This window comes from Theropithecus gelada, chromosome 7b (genome assembly GCF_003255815.1).
Source record: "Theropithecus gelada isolate Dixy chromosome 7b, Tgel_1.0, whole genome shotgun sequence".
Lineage (NCBI taxonomy): Eukaryota > Metazoa > Chordata > Mammalia > Primates > Cercopithecidae > Theropithecus > Theropithecus gelada.
In genome coordinates, this window is record NC_037675.1 from 10,809,594 (window position 1) to 10,817,877 (window position 8,284).

At 39.2% G+C, this 8,284-nt stretch overlaps 2 pseudogenes; both read left to right on the plus strand.

Moving 5' to 3' along the window:
- Positions 1 to 1,273: 1,273 nt before the first annotated feature.
- Positions 1,274 to 1,866, plus strand: LOC112628315 (annotated as a pseudogene).
- A 4,099-nt stretch (positions 1,867 to 5,965) lies between these two features.
- LOC112629169 lies at positions 5,966 to 6,878 on the plus strand (annotated as a pseudogene).
- The last annotated feature ends 1,406 nt before the right edge of the window (positions 6,879 to 8,284 follow it).

Genomic DNA, 8,284 nt, shown 5'->3' on the forward strand with positions numbered 1-8,284 from the left:
TCTGATACGCTTCCTTCCTCCACATGGAGAATCAGCAGGTTAGTGTGCACAGCACACTTAAATGATATGAACTCTGTCTGGGAGCTCAGGCCATTATTTGATTAACATGTTGGTTTACTATGATAGTAGGTGTGTAGGTGCTCTGTGTGTTGGTAGTGGTAGCTCATAAGATAAACTTCCTTTCAGGGACGGCAAGCCAGGAATGTTGTTGGAGCCTTAGAATAACCTGGTTATTCTCCAGTCTCTCTTTCTTTGTAGCATTAACTAAGAGGGCCACATATCTCAAATGCTGGAGCCACAAGATGGTAGAGCACAATCAGTTGAGAATCCATAGTGACTGCTGATCCCTATGAATCATAAACTTTTGCTGTGTTAAAACACCAAGACTATGAAATTCTTTTTTTTTAACACAGAATGACTTAGTGTATTCTGATTATTTGGTATCTTGAGTGCTTTTTCCACATGATACATCAGAATTTTCCTATACCCTTAAAGGCTATACAAAAATGAGATTTTAAATAGCTCCACGATATTTCATCATAAGTTTATGTACCCTAAATTTACTGACCTAATCCTCTATTGTTGAATATTTAGTTGAAAACACGTTTAGGAACTATAAATAATGTTGTAGCTAACTTCATTGTGTTTGGCATTCATTCATTGTCAAAATTTCACTAGTGCTACTCACATGATTAGAAATGATTACATACTGCTGCAAATAACAACACATTAGTGTAGCATAGGTTTAAGAACTATAATGTTTTTATTTGAAGATGATATGATTGTTTACATGGAAAATTCTTGAGAATCTACAAAACAAGTCAGACTAATAAATTTATTTAACAAGATCAGACCACGTAAAATACGTATACAAAAATCAATTGCATTTTATGTACTAGTGGCAAACAGTTGAAAATGGAATTAAATAAAAACAATTTAACAGACAATACTATAAAAAATATAAAATTGTTAGGATTTAATTTGTAAATACGTACAATATCTCCACATTGAACATTGAACATTCTACATTGAACATAGCTGAGAGAAATAAAAAAATAGCTAAATAAATAAATACACATACCATTTTCATGGATCTAATACTCAATGTTTTGAATATGGAGTTCTCTCCAAACTGATATTGATATATAGATTTAACTAATCACAAGCATAATCTTACCTGGGTTTTTATAGAAATTGACAAGTTGATTCTAAAATTTATATGGTAATTCTTGCCTCCCCAACAGTAGCTCAGCCTCCAGGACTCTCTTCCAGCATGGTCGAAGACACCTCTTCACACAAGGTGGTGACAACAAATGATAGGCGCAGTTGCACCAAATTCATAGAAGATCAATTGAAAATCCTCATGACTACCTTCAATCAAAAAACTTACCCAGGTTATGCTACCAAACAAAAACTTGCTTTAAAAATCAAAATCCAGATTTGGTTTCAGAATTGAAGAGCTAGGCATGGATTCCAGAAAAGACCAGAACCTGGGACTTTAGAATCAAGCCAGAGCCATGGGCAAGATCGACCTGATGCAGAATTTCAAAGTAGAGAAGCCAGATGGTGGTGTACCACCTACAGCAGCTCTCAATTATGCACTCTCATCAAGGCATTTATGGAAAAAGCCATACCCTGGGATTGATTCCAGAGAACAGCTTGCTGAAGAAATTGGTGTTCCAGAGTCAAGAGTTCAAATTTGGTTTCAAAATTGAAGATCTAGATTTCATATCCAGAGAAACAGGGAAATGTCGTATCCTTAGAAAAAGGGGCAAGATTTCTGAGGGACGTCAAGGTACAGAAGATACACAAAATGGCACTAACCTCACTAGCAATTCTCATTTCTCTAGAATGAGAACATGGTGAACACAGTCCAGTTCAGTGTATTTGATAGTATCAACTTGGGCCCCAAGTCTCTCTCAGTCTTCCTGGGAGTCTATCCTTCTGCTGAAACTGCAAGCTAAGCCCTCTGAAGATGGTAAAGGACATGGCCAGGTGCAGTGGCTCATGCTTGTAATCCCAGGACTTTGGGAGGCTGAGGCAGAAAGACTGCCTGAGTCCAGGAGTTAAAAACCAGCCTGGGCAGCATAGCAAGACCCTGTCTCTATTATAAAAAATGAAATAAAATAAATAAAAAGGAATGTAGGAGGCAGAGACAGGTACAGGAGGCATCACATTACCCTATTGACACAGCCTGGATCCAGAGTTCAGCGGACCTTGAGACAACGAAAATAAACTTATTAATAATCAAAATAAATAAATAAAAATAAAATTTTTACGGTAATTCAAAAGACTTAAATATCAAAGTCAATCTTGAAAAAGAAGAGAAAATTTAGAAGACAAACTATCTAAATCAAAATTTACTATAATGTTATAGTAATCAATAAACTAGTCCTGGTATGAAGATCAACAAATAGATCAATAGAACAGAATAGAGTTTGGAAATAGGCCTATAGTTACAGAATGTGATTTTTACAAAGGTGTCAAATCTTTTCGACTAATAGGGTTGGAGTAACTAAAATCCATATGGAAAACAATAAACTTTGACCCCTTACCTCATACCACACTCAAACACTAATTCAAGATAAATCAGAGACCCAATTATAAAAGGTAAAATTATAGGGCTTCTTGGAGAAATCACAGAACATCTTTGCAACCTAGGGCTAGGCAGAGTCTCTTTAGACAGTTTACAGAAAGCAGTGACCATAAATGAGAAAAATTTTATAAATTAGACTAACAAACTTAAATACTTTTGATTAAAAGACATCATGAAGAAAATATATAATAGGGTACAGATAGGAAAACAATATTTACTAAAAAAATCTGACAAACTTGACAACTCAATACAAACTCGATAACAAAAGCCAAACAACCGAATCAATAACTGGAAGACAAAAAAACATGTGAATGAGAAGATAGGTGCATGGCCAATAAACACGGAAAAAGATTCTGAAAATCATTTGTTATTGAAAATGCAAATTAAAACCACAACAGGACACCAATTCGCACTCACTAGCATGGATAAAATTAAAACGAGTAACACCAAATGGTGGGAAATGTGTGGAGCAACTGGAATCTGCGTACATTGTCAGTAGAAACATAAAATGGTGTGACCACTCTGAAAAAAATACCTGCTCGTTTCTTTATTTTTTTATTTTTTATTTTTATTTTTTAGATGAAGTCTTGCTCTTGCTGCCCAGGCTGGAGTGCAGTGGAGCGATCTTGGCTCACTGCAGCCTCTGCCTCCCAGGTTCAAGTGATTCTCCCTCCTCGGTCTCCCGAGTAGCGGGGATTACAGGTGTGTGCCACCACGCCCTGCTAATTTTTGTATTTTTAGTAGAGACAAGGTTTCACCATGTCGGCCAGGCTGGTCTTGAACTCCTGACCTCAGGTGATGCTGGGATTACAGATATGACCCACTGTGTCTGGCCTGATCCTAAGCATATATGTGTCAAGTTGGCTAGGCCATGGTACCCAGATACATGGTCAAACACTAATTTAGACATGGCTGGGAAGTTTGTTTTTTTTTTTTTTTTTTTTGAGATGGAGTCTTGCTCATCGCCCAGGCTGGAGTGCAGTGGCGCAATCTCCACTCACTGCAAGCTCCGCATCCTGGGTTCACACCATTCTCCTGTCTCAGCCTCCCGAGTAGCTCAGACTACAGGCGCCCGCCACCATGCCCGGCTAATTTTTTGTATTTTTAGTAGAGACGGGGTTTGACCGTGTTAGCCAGGATGGTCTCGATCTTCTGACATCGTGATCCACCCGCCTCGGCCTCCCAAAGTGCTGGGATTACAGGCGTGAGCCACCGTGCCCAGCCAGTGACATTATTCTTTAGAAGTGATTAACATTTCAATCAGTAAACTGTAAGTAAGGCAGATGACCCTCTATAATGTGGATGGGCCTCATTCAATCTGTTGAAGGCATTGAGAGAAGCGATTGATGTTCCTCCAAACAGAAGAAATTATGCCTCCAGATTGTCTTTGGATTTGGGCTACACCATTAATATTTCCCTGGCCGACCCTGCTGGCTTACCCTGCAGATATTAAACTTGCCAACCCCACAGTCATGTGAAGCAATTCCTTAAAAATAAACACACACACACTCTCTCTCTCTCTCTCTCTCACTCTCTCTCTCTCTCTTCACGTACACTCACACATACCCACACACACATATACACTATTGATTCTGTCTTTAGAAAACCCTGACTAATACATTATTACTTGACCCAGCAATTCCATACAAGAAAATGAAATCAAATGTCCATAAAACTAATTGTACAAGACTGTTCATATGGGTTTATTCACAATAGGCAGAAACTGGAAACAGATCAGGTGACTGCTGATAGCAGAATGGATAAACAAACCGTATTATATTCATACAGTGGAATACTGCTTAGCAGCAGAAAGCCATGAACTACTGATAAATACAACAACATGGCTTAATCGCAAAAACATTTTATCTGAGTGAAAAAGCCTTACACAAGAGAGTATTTACAATGTGATTCCATTTATCTAAAGAATAGGGAAAACTAATCAATGATGAAAAAGGAAATCAGAATAGCAGTTGCCTCTGGGGATAGGGTGGAGGCAGGGGCTTACTGGAAACAGGACTGAAGGAACTTTCTGGGGTAAGTGTATTGTTCCATGTGTTAATAGAGGTTGGGTTATACAGGTGCATGCATCTTTCAAAGTTCATCAAATAGTACAGTAAAATTAGATCACTTCATTTTAGGTAAATTTTATCTTAAAGAAAAAAGAACTATAACTAGATATTAAACTCTAGGTAGCAGTATACATTGTGAAGTGTTTAGGGGTGAAATATGTTCATGTCTGAATCTCACTTTGAAATGCCCTCAAAATAAGAAATTAATGGATAGATAGAGAGATGGATAGGTATATCAGAATAAGTGTAGAGAGATGTTAATTGTAGAAACCAGATGGCAGGTGTTTGCTATACAGTTATTTCCAGTTTCCTATATGTTTGAAATTTCTCCTAATAACATGTTGGAAAAAAAGAGTTTATTTCTCTTGAAGAAATAAAGATCCAGAAGCAGGCAATCCTGGACTTAGATGGCAACTCCATGATGACTAGGAATTCAGGCTCCTTCAGTTTTCTTCTACTTTCCTTAGCATGCCACCTCATAGCTGGATCTCTCAGCAACTATTTCACTCTGCAGCCAGCAGGACACTCACAGCATGCAAGCAATTCTTTCCTGTCTCCCCTGCATCATCATTTTTTCTTTCTCTACTAGATTGCTGTCATCAGCGTACAAAACTGTAGTTATTTTTCTCATCTGAAAAAGATTCTTCTCTTGGCCAGGCATTGTGGCTCATGCCTGCAATCTTAGCACTTTGGGAGGTTTAAGCAGGAGGATCACCTGAGGTCAGGAGTTCGAGATCAGTACAGCCACCATGGCAAAACCCTGTCTCAACTATAAATATAAAAATTAGCCGGGTGTGGTGGTGCATACCTGTAATCCCAGTTACTCAGGAGGCTGAGGCAGGAGAATTGCTTGAACCCTAGGAAGTGGAGGTCACAGTGAGATGAGATTGTTCCCCTGCACTCCAGTCTGGGCGACAGAGCAAGACTCTCTCTCTCTCCATATATATACACACACACACACACATACACACATATATATACACACACATATATACACATATATATATACACACACACATATATATACACACACATATACACACACATACATATGCACACACACACACATATATTCTCTTTACCCAACTTCCTCCTCTTTTAGCTGCTGTCCTGTTTCTTTGCTCTCCTCTAGGCAAAAAAAAAAAAAGAAAATCCTCAAAAAATAAAGATGCCATTCCTGTGTGATTCCATCCTGCGCAGCTGTTCTCTTGAGCAGTGTTTGTTTATATCGGTCCACCTTCTGTCCCACCTAAGTGTGTGCTGCCACCCGAAGGAAGAGTTGACGGGCATGTACGTGGACATGAGCCCCCTGAGGCCCCAGAACTATCTTTCTGGTTGTGAACTAAAGGCTGACAAAGATTACCACTTTAGGGTGGATAATGATGAAAATGAACACCAGTTATTTTTAAAAACAGTCAGTTTAGGGCCTGGTGCAAAGGATGAATTGGACATTGTTGAAGCAGAGGCAATGAATTAGGAAGGCAATCCAATTAAAGTAACACTGGCAGCCTTGAAAATGTCTGTACAGCCAACGGTTTCCCTTGGAGGCTTTGAAATAACACCACTAGTGATCTTACGGTTGAAGTGTGGTTCAGAGCCAGTGCATATTAGTGGACATCACTTAGCAGTTGTGGAGGAAGATGCAGAGTCACAAGATGAAGAAGAAGAGGATGTGAGACTCTTAAGTATATCTGGAAAGCAGTCTGCCCCTGGAAGTAGTAGCAAGTTTCCACAGAAAAAAGTAAAACGTGCTGCTGATAAAGATGATGGTGAGGATAAAGACGATGATGATGACGATAATTTTGATGATGAGGAAACTGAAGAAAAAACACCAGTGAAGAAATCTGTACAAGATACTCCAGCCAAAAAATGCACAAAAGTCAAATCAGAATGGAAAAGACTCAAAACCATCATCAACACCAAGAACAAAAGGACAAGAATTTTTCATAAAACAGGAAAAAAAACTCCTAAAACACCAAAAGGACCTAGTTCTGTAGAAGACATTAAAGCAAAAATGCAAGCAAATGTAGAAAAAGGTGGTTCTCTTCCCAAAATGGAAGCAGAGTTCTTCAATTAAGTGAAGAATTGCTTCTGGAGGATTTACCAAGAGGCTATTCAAGATCTCTGACAGTGGAGGAAGTCTCTTTAAGAAAATAGTTTAAACAATTTGTCAAAAATTTTCTGTCTAATTTCATTTCTGTAACAGTTGATATCTGGCTGTTCTTTTTATAACGCAGAGTGAGAACTTTCCCTACTATGTTTGATAAATGTTGTCTAGGTTCCATTGCCAAGAATGTGTTGTCCAAAATGCCTGTTTAGTTTTAAAAGATGGAACTCCACTCTTTGCTTGGTTTTAAGTATGTATGGAATGTTATGATCGGACATAGTAGTAGCAGTGGTCAGACATATAAATGGTGGGGAGACAAAATTATACATGTGAAATAAAACTCAGTATTTTAATAAAGTTAAAAATAAAAATAAAGATGCCTTTGTTGTTTCTGGTTCAATATTCTGTGGTCAACCCTTGGTGCTCATCTTGCTTGCTGCATCTGCAATACTCAGTGCAGCACACTGATCACTGTTTCCTCCATAATATAGCTTCCTAGACACCAAAATCTTGACTTTCTTCCCACTTCTCTATTTCCCTTGCAGTGCTTTCTCAGTCTCATTTGTAATTTACCCCTTTTCCTGGACATCTCAATGTTGGAGTGCCCCAAGGCTCAGTTCTTTGACCTTGTCCTTTCTCCTTCCTATCCAGTTCCAAGGACATAATACCACCCTCTCACTTATGACTATCAAATTTCCATCTCCAGTTCAACCTCTCATCCAAAGTCCAGACTCATAGATCCAACCCTTACTATCAGACATTCACTTGCACATCTAATAGATATATTACACACAACATGTCCACAACCAAATTCCTGGTCCTCCCCTCAAAGCCTGTTTTAACTTCAGCTTCCCCTATTTTCATGATAGCATCTCCATCTTCCAGGTACTCAGGCCAAAAAATGTGTCATCCTCTTCTCTCTCCTTTGCTCATACCCAGTAGTCAATTCATCAGGAAACCAAGCTGATTCTACCTTCAAGACATACCCAGGACCTAATCACTTCCCACTGCCTCCTGACTGCTCCCGTGGTTCAGATTACTATGATAGCCTTCTAACTGGTTCTGGTTTCTACCTTTGACCCCACAACATTCTATTTGTAACAGAGCAGCTTAACTAATTCTTTTAAAATGTTAAGTCAAATGACATCAATCTTCTGCCCAGAACTCTGTGTGGCTCCCCATTTCTCTCAGAGTGAAATATGATGTTTGGTAGCCTACATCTATGTGGTCTGGCCCCCTTATTTCCTCTGGACTTCACTTGCCCCCTGGTCTACTGACTCCAGCCACACTGGCCTCCTTCTACTCCCAGGATAGTGCCAGGCATGCTCCAGCATTGGGGTCTTTCACTGCCTATTCCTTCTGCCTGGAACACTCTTCGCAGATATCTCCCTCTCCTGTGCCCTCTCCTACTTCAAGTCTCTGCTCAGACCTCACTTTCTACACAATTCTCAGCCCATTCTGGGCAATCTTGAAACTCCTCCCCACTCCCACCCTGGGGACTTCTGTTCCTTC